Genomic DNA, 15,998 nt, shown 5'->3' with positions numbered 1-15,998 from the left:
ATATTTTGTCAGCGGTACTACTTTTTATCATTGATGCATTGTCTTCCTGGTTAAATGGATAGGAATGAGTGAGACATATTTGATCAATGTTTGATCTGATGGTATAACGATGTCATTATAATATTATAATAACGTGTTAATGGGAGAGCCTTTTAGGGAGCATACTACTTGCGTCCGAAATTATTATCAGTAGGTGAGTTGCGTCCCGCAAAAAAAAGATTCAAAAAGGTCATAGCGTCCCGAAAATATCGATATAATCACATAAAATAATACCCACATATAAGTTATTAATTTAATATACTATCATAAAGTGCCTATCATAGATAAATTGTATCTATATTTAAGTAAGTAACGCACGCACTCACACACATGTATACATCGTATACATGTATGCAGTACAATTTATGAACTATCGATTTTAGTGACACGATACTATCGATTTTAATGATTTTTGAAGATAATAACGATGATAATAATTTGGCTGACTTGCGTCCCCCAAAACGGGACGCAACTTACCGGTCAAATTTACTACCTGAAAAATATATTATTTTTTTTGGGACGCAAGTAACATGCAGCCGTATTTTAGAATATTTTCTAATATGTTTTCCCTAATTAAGTGCCACTGAGAGTGTCACTGTTGTGAATGGATATCTGAATTGTTATTTTAATTGTATGTTTATGCGATAGGGATTTATATTTACAATTGATTTCGGGAGCGATATTGTTTAGTTCACTATACTAAATCAACTTCTTTATTTACAATAACACCATAACACCAGTGTGTGATGGGATCCTCATATAAGCTCTATATAATGTTCTTAGAGTTTTCCATAATGTTCAGTATCTGTTTTAGAAAATTCCATTATAGGTATATATAGTTGTTATACATATATATTTTATATTACTCGAGGAATAGATCATTGTGGTGAATGATGATTACTAGTTATTGGTTTTTTTCTACTACAGACAGCGTGAAAATTGCAAAAAAAAATATGTAGATACATAATATATAATATTTTAAAAATAGAACACGGCAATAACCGTATTATAATAATATAATATCAGCTGGTCCCCGTGATGGTCTGTTTTCGATCGCGATGACCGACATTCCGGTTGTCTGGAAATCGACTGCGACCCTTCGGGCAATGCGATTGCAACTCGGGTTATAATTTGTTTAAAGACACATACATATACATATGTATAGCTATATAGATAGTATTCCGTCACAGCTATCCATCGCTGCAATGCGTATACGTTATTTATTAGGTACATTTTATGTACGTGCATCATTCCGTATGCTATTATAGACAGCAAAGAACTGATAATAATAATAATTATCGTTGTCGAATATAAAATTAAAAAATCGGAATGGAATCATAAACATAATATCTAAAACACGTGTACCTATCTACATATTTATGTACATTATCTCTACGGAAACTGGGTATATATATACTTTATATAACGCTTAGCTGCAATTACCTACACATCACTCAGTCTCTTATATATAATTTAAAATTCTGTCTGAGGGAAATATTGATAAACCAATATAGTCTAGTTTTATGTCCCGAAAAAGAACTTAAAAACACGTATATAAAGTACCGAGTAATTTGGATAATTTAATTATAGAGTGTACTCCGTTTTCGTGGACACACGATATAAATTAAGGAGAACGTGCGCTGCACTGCTGCAGTTACAGTATCTCCAATATAACTTTATATACATATATATGTACATAGGTACACAGGTATATACGATACAAATAATATTTTATTGTCTATGCATAGGTATCTAATACACAGCGCGCGCGGAAGATTACACTTAAAAAAATCACTCACACCTAACATAACCACTGGCAATGATAATATTCTATTATAATGCACGCACGCTAATACCTATATAATATTTGTATTATTATTATTATTGTACACAGTACCTACCTAGTACTTACTACTCACTATTATAGGTAATACTATATGATGGAGGTACGATTAATGGCCGCGGTATATATATATCATTTCAGTGTTTTTAATGAGGCCTACACCTAACTTATACACACACGCGCGCGCGCTGTTAATTACTCCTTAAGTATCCGTTCTCGGTCGTCCATATACGGTCGAAGGCATGAAGGTATTTTCGTACATTCTATATATATATATGTAATTATTATTGTATAGCGTACTATATTATAGTGCCGTGAATATTATAATAATATAATGTGGGCATGATGGGTACGCATGATGGGAAATGTACGCACACGTTTGTCCGATTCGACGACGACTTCGATGCCACCACTGCTGCTAGCAAAGACGAGCGTGGTGGCATTTTATATAGGTATCGAAATATGGGCGTTGTACATTGTATAGTGTTAAAAACGGGTGGAGAGGAGACTTGAACGCTGGTGCGTGTAATTAACGAACGGTGCACGGCAGCGGCCACATCGTATCGCGCCACCACGCGTTCCTGTTTCTCGGAAGCGCCTTCCTGCCGCCGCCGAAACAGTTTTTTTGTTACACACAGAATATATTATTATTATTTATTGTAATTATTACTACAGCAAATGGTAGTTGTGCCCGGAACGTCACACGGGCGCACAGCGATTCGACGAGCGTGTAACAATATTAATTAGAATCCGATTTGCATTCACCGGGCCGCCCGCAACATGGTTTCCGCTATCCGGAAGCGGGCAACCCGACCATTGGCTGTGAAGACGACGGGTGCACTAAAAAATGGCGACAGAGTGCACAAGAAACCGTTTCCGGCCGCGGCGGAGCGGCTTTCCGGTCGGCCGCGGACGTCGTGGGGCTGAACGCGAAAGTCATGCGGCCATTCCCCCCTTCCCCCAACCAGTACTATCACCGAGTTCCACAGCAATAACAAACACGATAATATAGTTATAAAAATGGTGTAAACATTTTAATTATAAAATACAATAATATATAGCTTACGTTTGGTTACAATAATAATTGTAGAAAAAAAAATGGCCTATTGCCGTTACCTAGCTATATCGATTGACGGTTATATTTTTGTTGAAAAACATATAATATATATACTATGAAAGAACAGATAGGTATCATCACAGTTGTTGCACACTCCATTCAAACATTTCTTTCCTTGTTATTGGCTAACTGTTCAGTATGCTATTGTTATTATATTTATCGACCAATCAAATGTCGAGAGCTATGATACAGAGCAGTGGAAGAAATGAGCCCACTGTGTCAAACTGCTTCATCACAGATGGTACCTATATTTTTTTTCTTACTATTTAAATAAAAGATTGATTGTGTACATTATAAATACTACAATACAATATCTCTTAAATTCATACTTACCTTCATATTCTATGTTAAATCATATCTTTTTTATTATGGACCATGATGGCTATAATTATATGACCTAAAACAACGGTATTCGCCTGTCTCCGCGCGCCATGTATATACATTATAGGTTAATGGAATAAAGTAAAATATACTCGACATTATTTATTCTTATATTAAACAGCCAACCGCTCATCCTGCCCTTCACCAACACCGGCACAATAATAATAACTTGAAAATACCTATAAAAATACAATTTGAACAGCCATCATAATAATAGATAGCCACCTGTTCTGTAGTTATAGATTACGGGCGATTGATATACAAACCTATTACGACGTTATCGATTTTCTTGACAAACAATCATTGCTGTAGCGTATTATACCATTTATACCGTATGCGTCGACGACCAAAGTTGTCTATATTACAAAATATAATAATATTTAACATCATTATTATGACGTATAACTTGGAATTATCTGCTGTGGCGTGTCGAATATTATACGAACGCACATATTATAGTAATATTATCATACGCACGCATAACTTGTACACACATATAAGATTTGACCGTTCTACAGAAGACTGACTCCACCAAAATAATATCATTATCCTATAATCGCAATATTTATAGGTACTAATACGATTATGTAGCTCGTAGGTATTATTATAATATAACGGCCCCGGCGGCAGTCATTGTGTTCAGTTCACGCGTTCGTGTGGATAAACGTTTACGACTATTCACTTTAATGGTATTAAATATTTCATACTCATAATATTACACATATAGTACCTATTTATAATTATATGTAGGTATGTACGTATATATGGTATATGATAAAGTTATGTTATAGAGCAGCGAGATATTAAAACTTTTTCATTCGACGTCTCCTCCCAAATTGTCAAATTATTTGCCACTTTATAATCAACGGTATAACATCGAATGATACAATAAGGACGATAATAATAATAACTTAAGTACTAAACAAATTAAACATTAAATTGAAATTGTCATTGATCACTTTATAATGTGTATAAAATAATAATTATATTTCCATATTCCATTAATGTTGGCTACCAGTTCTTTTGTATGGCTCATATATTTGTGATTTTCCAACTACTTTGGCGCAAATTTTTAATACCTCTGTTATATAATTTGGTGCAGTCTCTTACGAATTTCAAAGATCAGTTTCTTTTTTTTTATAATTTTAATTAAATAAATAAAAATAAAAATATTTACAAATACTGAAATCGAAAATATTAAGAAAAGCAATTATAGTTTTGGACTAAAAAGAACTAGATGACGAGATGGAAAGGGGTACATAGTTACTAAACATATTAACTAGATTAGATTATATTATAATATACCTATTGATATTATAATACCTAATTTATTTAATACATTTAATAACTTAGTACTTAGGAAGTAATTGGGTTAATTTTATTGTATCTAACGATGAAATGAGGAATGTTATCCGGCATAGTAAAACAAGAAGAAGGATTAGATATTAGTGATATAGGTTCAGGTGATGTATAGTGGAATAGACTTATATTAATATTATATTATAATGAATGCATTCAATAAAGCAATAGTACAACAGAAAAAAGATAGAGAGTAGGCGTTTTAAGGTCATTATTTTGAAGAGTGTGGTTGCTGACCTATCGGTATACCACGGAGTTTCAAAATAAGCGTAGGATAGTTGATTTGAAGAATTAAAAGATATTTAGGTTCCAGGATTTACTATTTAATCAATCCCTTTGAAAATTTCAACGTATATTATGTCATTGTTGGGCAAGTTAGTTGTATGTAAAGAACAAAGATGTCTTAAATTATATACATAGAGTTTTAATTTCAAGGATGTATTTTTATTTTTTTTTTGGTTTTAATGTGATAGGTTCAAATTAGTAGTTTATCAAGACGAATGCATAAATATATTACCAAGTTTTCTATGTACAGCTAGCTGTTTTTTTTAAATTAAATATTAATTTTAGGAGGACTGACTATGATAGTGTAATTGGGACATAATAATAATGTAAAAATGATGAATAATAATCATTTACATTTATTTTCCATTGATTGAACCAGATTTTTAGTTCCTTCAAATACATAGGTACATTTGTAGGAAATAACGAAAATGTTAATGCAAGTTTGCAGTCTGAGTCAGAAGCGATCTAATTATACTGAAGGTGTCATATTCTAACAATGATGGCTCTATTGGTGTAGATATCACTTTAACTTAAATTGGAGTGAATACAAATCATTGGCTTGTTTGTAAATTAGGATAAACATCAATGTAATGTAGAATGTTTCTCAAAAAAAAAAAAAAGTGTAAAACTTGTTAGGTATATGTATATGTAAGTACCAACAAAGTTATATCTATACCTATACAGTATTAATCATTAGAGATATAACATTAATTCACTAAACGATTTAATACAATGTACAATGCAATAATAATATTGATATATTTGATTATAAATAGAGACCTGTAACAATATCAGTATGACAGTATATCACGATCAAAATGCTAGTTTGAAGACCTCTGCATGACACCATGTTATGTTTTTTAATGTCTTATCTTATTCTGATTATCATACCCATAATATTATGCAAACAGTATAAAAGTCATTATACTATTATTATATTTGACTTATAGAAATAACACAATATTATATACGTAGGACGTTGGTATATCACATACAATATATATGATATCAGTAGATTTGAGTTCGATAATAATATTATAATGCATACGGGAATGGAAATATAAAATTAATTATTTTAAATATTGTATAGGGAGGTATGTGCGCGCATTTAAAATAGGATGCATAATATATTAAAAGAAATATTGAAATCGATTGTATTGGTAAATTAAAATTATGGTAACTGTTTGTCACGTAATTTATATTTAACGCGATGATTAAAATATACTATTGCGAGGACAGAGTTTTTTTCTTTCATTTAATAACGCGTCGGTGAGATAAGCGTTTCTCTTCATCTACCCACTTAATATTCGTACTCGGTATTTAAAAGCAACTCCTTGCTGCACAAGGCCTATTTATTGCATCTGGATGTAGGAGTATATTATACTCATGGCATGTCCATAACGGTTCCAAATAATTTGAGGCGAGGGGTATTGTAGTATAATGACGTAATTAGTGTTATGGTTTTGAAAACCTGCACGAGCATAGAGTATAATATATTATAGATAAGACTATATGGTTAAAAATGTTTGGAAATAAATCGCTTACAAGACGCGTAAAACCATTAAGACTATATTATATTATAATAGACTGTTTTACGTGTACCTATCAATAATATGTATATAACAATAAGTAATGTCTGTTTATGTGTCTTACGTTTGTTTTATCGAAAATTCGAATACTTTCCAACCCTTTAAGCATATTAATTTTCCATAATCTTATGTTATTGCAAAATAATGTTTTTGAAAAAATTAATTTTTCATATTTTTGTAATTTTTACTTTTTTGAAATGGACATAATACGAATACATTTTTAATCTCATATACCCCGAAACAGAAAAATATTTTCAAATTTTCAAATAATACAAATTTGATGAAACAAATATTAACCATACAATATTATAATAAAGTGCAAGAGTTTCCAAACTATGCCTCGCTAATAAGCTGTCACCAAAGGGCAATAAATAACAAAAAAGTTTGGAGACCTCTGATATAGTGTATTATAAGAATTTATCTATACATCAGTAGCGTATATAAATTATAATTTAGAATTAATACCAACTCAACACAATGACAACAAATAATATCATATAGTAGATATATAATTTTTTAATTATTTTAATCATCGCCATAATTTCCTTTATATAAAAAACAGCCGGATGCCCTCAACTATGAGAGTCTGGCGTGGCACAGTGGTTGGCCGCAGTCAATAACGTGTTCTGTTACTGTCTTGGTCAAACATCGGCCTATATCATTATTATAGTTCCCGGATTGGAGACCAACCGGGTTTTAGTGACGAATCTTTGCCCCATACACACGTGTTCCAAACCTACCGTGCCATCCCCCACGCAATAAAAATCTACTAATAACCTTCAGGCTAATGACCTTATAAATTGAAGCCTTTAGTCGATAAAAAAACTCAATTATGTGGAATTTAGAAAAATTAACAGTGGCGGTTGGTTATAAATATGTTAATAAAAAATAAAATACCGAGACGACGAACAGTACTACAACACTCAATAATATATTTTATATATTATTATTGCAATCGGTTTTATTGCACCTATGTTTAAGTACATCCATAATATATAACCCATCATCGGCCGAGCCGTCGCCTCCGCACCGATATTGCGTTACTCGCGTACACCATCATACACGATTTAGGTACCTACACATAATATACCTACAGGACAGGTATAAAGTGGTATGATGTAAGAAAATAATATGATGATGACGGCGGCGGCGGCGGCGACGACCTAGGTCGGGAGAACGAAAACTAATTATAAAAATATCTCAATGGTCTGTTTACATTTTACACAGTCAAGTATCGAGATATGTGAGTAATTTTTTTTTCTTTCTTTTACCTCCATCCTTTACACACACACACACACACACGTATAATATTATTATAATGCTTAAATGTACATACATATTATAATAACATACACTCGGGTATATATATTATAAATTTTAAATTACTAAACGCATATACAATTTTTCTACCCGCGTTTCATTACCACCGGCGCACATCATATATACCTGTAATACGCGAGCACTGTTGTCTGGGACCGCTGTGGGGCACGATTTTAATCGTTGTTAAGATATTAACACGGTTGAATGAAATTTATTCTCCGCCACCGCCGCCACCGCCGCCACCGCCGTGAACACACCGATCGTATTAATAATAACTAAAATAATAATAATAATAATACGTGAACAACGAAACCGACTGATTTACGGGTTCTGCTGGCTGGCTGTTAACCGCGTACGTACACACAACATTATGCATATAGGTAGTATAATATTAAAATATATTATTATTATTATTATTATTATATTCCATATCATATGTGTCAATGTGTGTACCAACAAATTATACATTACGATTTCGATCGTCTCGATCACCCTTGCACAGCAATATCAAAGCCCTCGAAACGGGAAAAACAAATTTTCATCCCTCTCAGCCCCGGGCCAATTTAGTACAGGTACTATATATATATATATATATATATAAATAAATAAAACGTATAGAGTGTAAGTTGTAAGTGTAACAGAAATATATGAAAGATATCTTACTGTTAAACCTTGTATATTCGACTTTGCAGCCACTCAATGACATTACCTATACTTTATAAATTTATACTAATTTTAAGATTTTTCGCCAAAAGCGCTGAATAACACACATACACACTTAAACATATAATCGAAACATTAATATGAATATTATTATTTGTTTTTTATTTAATTAGATTGTACACTGATACACTGAACCCCATGCACTATGCACAATGCACATAAATAATAGGTATAGCTGATACTTTAAATAATTGAAAAATAAATCTGTTTGTGTCCCGTGTATACATTCTATACCTACCTACATAATTTATTTTTCTTTTCTTTTTTTAATTGTTAACATTTTAATGATATTATATATAATTACCTGCAGCACTCCCAGTGTGTACGAGTATATCGGTCGTATATATGTTATATAAATTCTCGAACACGTAAATATTATGTATAGGTAGTGCGTTTAACTGAATAAAGCGCATAAGATATTATTATTGTTGCCAGTGTTGCCACAGTAGTTTTCAAAGATGTTACTCTTAATTTCGTCCAAGTTATGGGCTTACGTGACTTACGTTCATTATTTAAATACGACGTGCTCCAGCAGAAGGTAATAAGTCAACATATTCGCATACGGTACGACATAATATAATAATAATAATAATATGATTGTATTGTTTATTTAACATATAATAAACTTCAGACATACAAGAATATTGTATGTAATTACAATATTTATGACCGTATGTTATATCATTATTTATTATACATATATAAGCACACGATTTACGTATGCAATAATTATTATGATTGCTATACAGTGGCGTTCTCTGGAATTTGTAATAAGGTGAGAGGGTGGAGATTTTTGTATAATATACGTATTTATTATATTATAATATTTTGAAAACAAACCACAAGGGCTACGTCTCCGTGCCCCTACATTTCACCCACGACTCCAATATGACTGTACATAAATAAAATAAGTCGTCATTAAATTAAATCAAATGTATTTTGTCTACAATCGCAATACCATGTCTATTATTCTTGCCCTATACGTGGCATACTATCAAGAAATTTTCAGTGCAGAAATAGGTCATCATTCAATCGTTTATCTAAATTATATATTTTTACTATATGTATAATAGTTGGCAATGAAGCTTTTTTCATCTGTATAGTTATTGACATAAATTTTTATGTAAAATATTTTTTAATATTTTTCTGTTTATTCATTGTTATTCATTGTTATTACTTCAAAATGCTACCCACAACTAAACGAATAACGATACAATATATTCCATGAAAACGAATTCATAATTCAGTAACATTTTAGATGAATTATTTAAGGTATTGAGTTTAAGAGAATACGAAATGATCAAATAAATAATATACAATAAATATACCAGTATACAATATAGTAGGTATATAATATTATCAAAGTATATTAATATGTTTATATGTATAATTAAAACAAAGTCCACGGATCCATAGAACAATAACAGTCTGCATGCAGGTTATTGATTTCATAGTCCATAAATTACCTCCTGCACAATTTATATTTGTCGGAAGTAAGCCGTGACTGCTTGAAATAATAAATGGTAGATAAATAATATTCAATATGTGATTGAGAAAAATAGAAAAAATTTCCCACTAAAATACGTCCAAGAAACATCACAATACAAATATTAAGCAATTAAGCAATATATACAATCGAAACGTTAAACCTATTCAAGACAACTAAAGTACGCATGTGTACAGTCGAACGAATCACACAGTGACGTTTTATTGTATTATATTATAATCGAATGTGATTTATATAATATTATAATATTTATTTTTATTTTATATTATCAACGTCACGGTATTCGAAATCAATCAGATTTGTGATTTTATTACATAAAAAAAAAAATACTCGAGTAAAACTTTAGATTTCTACTCACGAATGCACCTTCAGAAAATATTACCTATATCATATTATTTTTGTCGTATTTAATGCATACACGAACGAAACGTAATATTTTCTCTCTGTAAAGATTGGTGTAAAAATCAAATAACGATCACTGTGCGGTTTAGAATTTCAGAGAGACCATCGAATATCGAGCACAATACACACGATATTATTATGATAGTTATTTATATATATTATATAGGTACACCATTCCCGTGTACGCATTATTTGTTCGTACAATAAATATGTCGTTAATCTAGAATTTGTCGGATATCACGCTTCTGCAGCAGTGAAAATGCTTCCTCGGAACATTTAAAATGTCATTAAACATATCGTAAACTTTATATCGTATTTAGAGCATACCAGATACACGTGAATAAGAGACTCGTTATCTGATAATAATTTAAAACTTTTCGATTGTTCAACATAACAATATAGTATACTTATATATATGTGTGTGTGTACATAGTACATATTATATGTATATATAGGTAGTTGCCTCTCGTACATATATTATACATTCTTTCTACAAGTTTTTAAACATCAAGCACGTAATACATATTTTATTATTGACTCTCAAAATTATATTTTAAAATAATGTATGTTATGCACTAGTTTGTACGAGTACAATGTTTCTTGGAGGAATTCAAGTTTATTCTCATTTTCGAATTTTCAGTTTAACATTAAAACAACATGTTTGGTATAAACCTAGATATATATTATAAATTATTTATCATTGTTTTCGTTGCATATATGTATTTAATATTTCTGGAATGTTTTTTTCTTTTCCGTTACGATATCAATATACATTATTTACATTATTATGAAATTCTGATATTTTAACGTTGTTTATTTTGATCATAAATAATATTTAAAGTATTCAAACAAATTAGACATTCCTGTCCATATTGAATAATTTAAGTGTTTGTAGAATTATCCAGTAAAACACAAATAATGTTTTAAAATTGTTAAAAACTCAGCATCAACATTTACATCTATATGGTCGGCATAGTAATTACAAATCATATACGTAGTAAAGATATATTTATTATTATAACAGCTACTGTGTACATTTTACAGTTATATTATATGCCACAATGTCACACAATAAAAATATATTGATCATAAGATTTTGGAGCAGATACCTAGCCATATCTATACTTGTTTTGAATTTAATGTTGGAAATTGCGATTTCCTGAAAAAGATTACAATAAAACAGTAATTTGTAGGTAGGCAATGCTATATTATCCTAAATTATTATTTATTGGAATTATGTCCCAAGCACCTTTAGGCTTTAAGCCACAAATAATATTTTATGTGACATAAATAATGACATAACACAAACATAGTTTTACGGGTGTCCCAAATAATATATTGTTTGCGATTAAAGGAACTTAATGTAAAGTGGTTTATACGACCTTTGAACGTGTCCGTGTGACACGTAGAAACATTATATTGTGGAAATACTGTGGAAATATTTCTATTAAAATATTTGATTAGGATTGTCGAGATATTTTTATATCAAAATATTTAAGAAATATTGTTTGGCAGGCAACATGAATACGACAGAAAAATACGAAAGAATCAAACGGGTAAGGAATTACTGTCTTCAGACAACCATGTCGCGAGTGTGTTGAAATATATTTCATTATATCTATATTATGGTGGAAATATACGATTCTACGACAGGCCTACGCGTCTCCCAGCTTCAACGACTATACGGTATCGACACACATATATATATATATATATACATATTATATTACTATTATACCAATCTAAACTCTAAGCGAGAGACCCGTAATATAATACTCACGCAGTTTTAATGACTAAAAGGTATTCAAAATAAATAATAATAATAAATAATTTTTGCACTCGGAACGATTATTGCGCAATAACGATTGCGTTTTGAGGCCTCGCACGTTTTTACGGTACGTCGAGCGAATGATTTGCAAAATCAAAAGTAAAATGTAAAAAATAATAATAAATGCGTATTTAATTGATTGAAATTAGCGCTGTGTACTCACGCATGTATATATATATATATATATACTCACACATGCGCGTAAATTGCGAACACAATCGGTCGGTACAGCTGAATTCGTCATATTATTATACTTTAGTTGATACGTACATATACATATATAACAATATAAGATGTTTTATGGGATGTGGGTCACGTTCGCAGGGCAATAAAAAAATAATTTCCGAACAAAATTTTTCGCGCACGATTGAATCCGCGATATACTTTTTATTTCATTTAATTGTCTCTTATCTCTCTCTCTCTCTCTTCCTCTCACTTGTTCTAGAAGCAATATGTATAGTTGCCCCACCAAAATATAATATATATCGAGAGTGACGAATAAAATGTAAAGAAAATATATACATAATATAAAGTATAGGTATATCTATACAACATTTAAACATCAAGAAACCCCACGACCGTTATATTATTATTATTAATATTTTCAATATCGTAATAGGTGCGGTCCATGATTCGTACTGTGCAGCTTAACCGCGCCAAACAAAAATTTTATACATCATATATGTGATGTAATGATATACAATATGTTATAATTACATTAGGCATAGTAATGGATAGTATAATTATGGATCACAGGTGTAAACAGTATTTATCTCGATAGTTTTTATTTATCTAATACTTTTTCTAGACAAAAATAAACCCATCAGCAATCTAAAAAAATCACCTTTAAACATTACACAAAGTATGAAATTAAATTTGATATATTATGTAGTATATACATATATATTATTATATGACCCAAGACACCATTCGAGCGACGGTCAAGCAGATAAATATAATATTATCTTAAAAAATAGTATATAGTTTATACTTTATACTATGTTATGACGTCGCATACGGTATACATAGGACCTCCTTTAGATACCTTTTGGTTCTCCAAACATTTTCGATTATGGAGATGAAACACGCGCACTATAATATGCATGACCGAGCGAGTGATATGATAATTTTATCATAATATAAAAATGTTTATATATTATTTATAATTAATGTCACAACTATTGAGTGTGCACTCATCATTCAAACGATCTCTTTACTAGTTGTTCCGATGTTTGCATCCGAACCAAATACGCGTCTCATGCGTCCGTCCGGGTCGATTGCTCGCGCTGCATTCGGATAATAAAACTAATAATAGTAATATCGCGATCGAGTAGTGACATAATAACAAACGCATGTCAATAAACGATACGGTCTATATACATATTATACCTAAGAGAAGAGTTGAAGACTTGACGTATATAATGGCCGTAATAATTATTATTGCTGTGCGTATTGTTTTGTCACTCAACCGAAAGGGCACTCTCCGATAACGGAACCCTTGTCACCCGTTCGATTATATTATTCGTATAATATATACTCGTATACTATATATTATATTATATATTACATTACAACATATATGTATAGGGACCGAACCAAAAAGCTGCAGATATTATAATATACGTACATACATATATACGTGTGAATATCAGCAGTTTTTTGTACTTACCAGCAGCGTGAAAAAATTTAATTGAAAACAATAACTAGGCCACAGTTCGATTTATGGTCGTAGAAATAATTGCACAAACGTTCCGTAGAAATAATTGCTGAGCGTGTTCAAATCAAGAGAAATTAAAAAATATACCACTCGTATGCGTTTTTGCATCGCATTCAATTATGTTGTTTCTTTTTAAAATTTTTTTTGTTTACGTACCTATACATTGCTCCATATAAATCCATTTATACATTTTCTAATTATAATTATTTTCATTTTCCGTTTCGTGTCAGTACTACGCGCTCTGCTGTAGCATGCTACTATGTATAGGACTATTAATTTAGTTACTCGAGAGCAGATTTAACTAATTATTGTTCATTAAGACATTATAAAAAAACGTGTAGCTTGAGATACTGAGATTTTTTTCTATAATTTCCAGTAGACGCGTACATCAATCTATTCATGAAATGCGTGTCTCTATGATATTATTATGATATTGAGTGGAGTTTCAAGTTTTCAACTATTGAAGAATTACTCAAATTTATATCATCACTACAAAGTAATACATTATGTACACATTGGTTGGTAGGTACATCGTCCTAACATGTGCGGTCCAATAATCTCTAAAAACTAAAATTATTGATTTAAATTTACGATGGTTTTCAACATACCCGTACGCGTGTAAGTATAGGTACCTACCTATATTTAATTATATATTTCACGAGTAAATTGACTACGCCTTCTTTTTCGATGTATACCTACTCGCGAGTATTGACATCTCAAATGTATACGTACTAATGTAGAATGATAAGACGTTTTTGAATCCACGCATATATTTATATAATATTTATATACGAACAGAACTCACTCTATTAACTCACTTCGTTTTCCATTTACGCCTATCCTTAATAATCTTCTCATCTGCACCGATTACAACTAGTTCACCTCCCTAATGCCATGTCTAAAATAACTTATACTCGTATACGGGGCGTAGACATAAAATTATTTTCGATCGTGATAAAAAAAAAAAAAAAACCAAAATGATAATAATTAATTAGATGATTGCAGGCGGCATGCATTGGTACGAAAACATAACTTTGTACGGACCTTTACATTGAAATATTAATATCATCTTAAAATATCGACTAAAAAAATATTTATATGAGATTTTTTTCGCCAGCCGAGTCGCGTATAACTGTACTATATACGCCTACTATATAATACTCATAATTTTATTATATACGACCTCTGCGAACGTATCTAATTGACGCGATGTACAAATTATGTTATCAGATCGTACAGCCGTTTTAATGATCGCCAATTAGTAACAATATTTCGTTATAATTTCTTATAGATGGCGTATATAACACGTAAGACGTATTACTTAATATTATCTTGGCGGCGAGTTTGATATTTTTAATTAAATCCACAGTGAGTTGAATATCGTCATTAATTTAATCATATTGTAATACGTGAAACATACCGATGAGACGCCGTGGATACAAATCCGATGATTCATCTGCATAACGTACGGCTGCCACCTGATTATTCTTCGACGTCGGCGAGCCCTGATCTTTCCCATAATATTATTACTATCACGTAGAAGTGGGTTTTTTTTTTAACGAACGCGTATCGTCTCGTTAAATATTTATACGATTAGTTTGAATTCTCGTAACAATATTAGTGCTGTTCATTGTATATACAGTACTGCAACTATCTACCTAATACCTATATATCATAGGTATGGGCAAAGGTTCATAGACTATGCGCACACACACACACACACACACACTGAGACACACCGAACATTTTTCACTGGCGGCGTAATAATTATATTCCAAGGCAGGACACCAGGCACACAATATAAATTACACGAATAGATTACACGGGAGACGTTCGGAAGGCTTAATAGGTAAATTAGTTTCAGTTTTGATGGATACATTTATAAATA

Source organism: Diuraphis noxia, unplaced genomic scaffold (assembly GCF_037042655.1).
Source record: "Diuraphis noxia isolate RWA-SAM2 unplaced genomic scaffold, SU_Dnox_SAM2 contig0005, whole genome shotgun sequence".
Lineage (NCBI taxonomy): Eukaryota > Metazoa > Arthropoda > Insecta > Hemiptera > Aphididae > Diuraphis > Diuraphis noxia.
Note: the sequence above shows the minus strand (reverse complement) of the source record.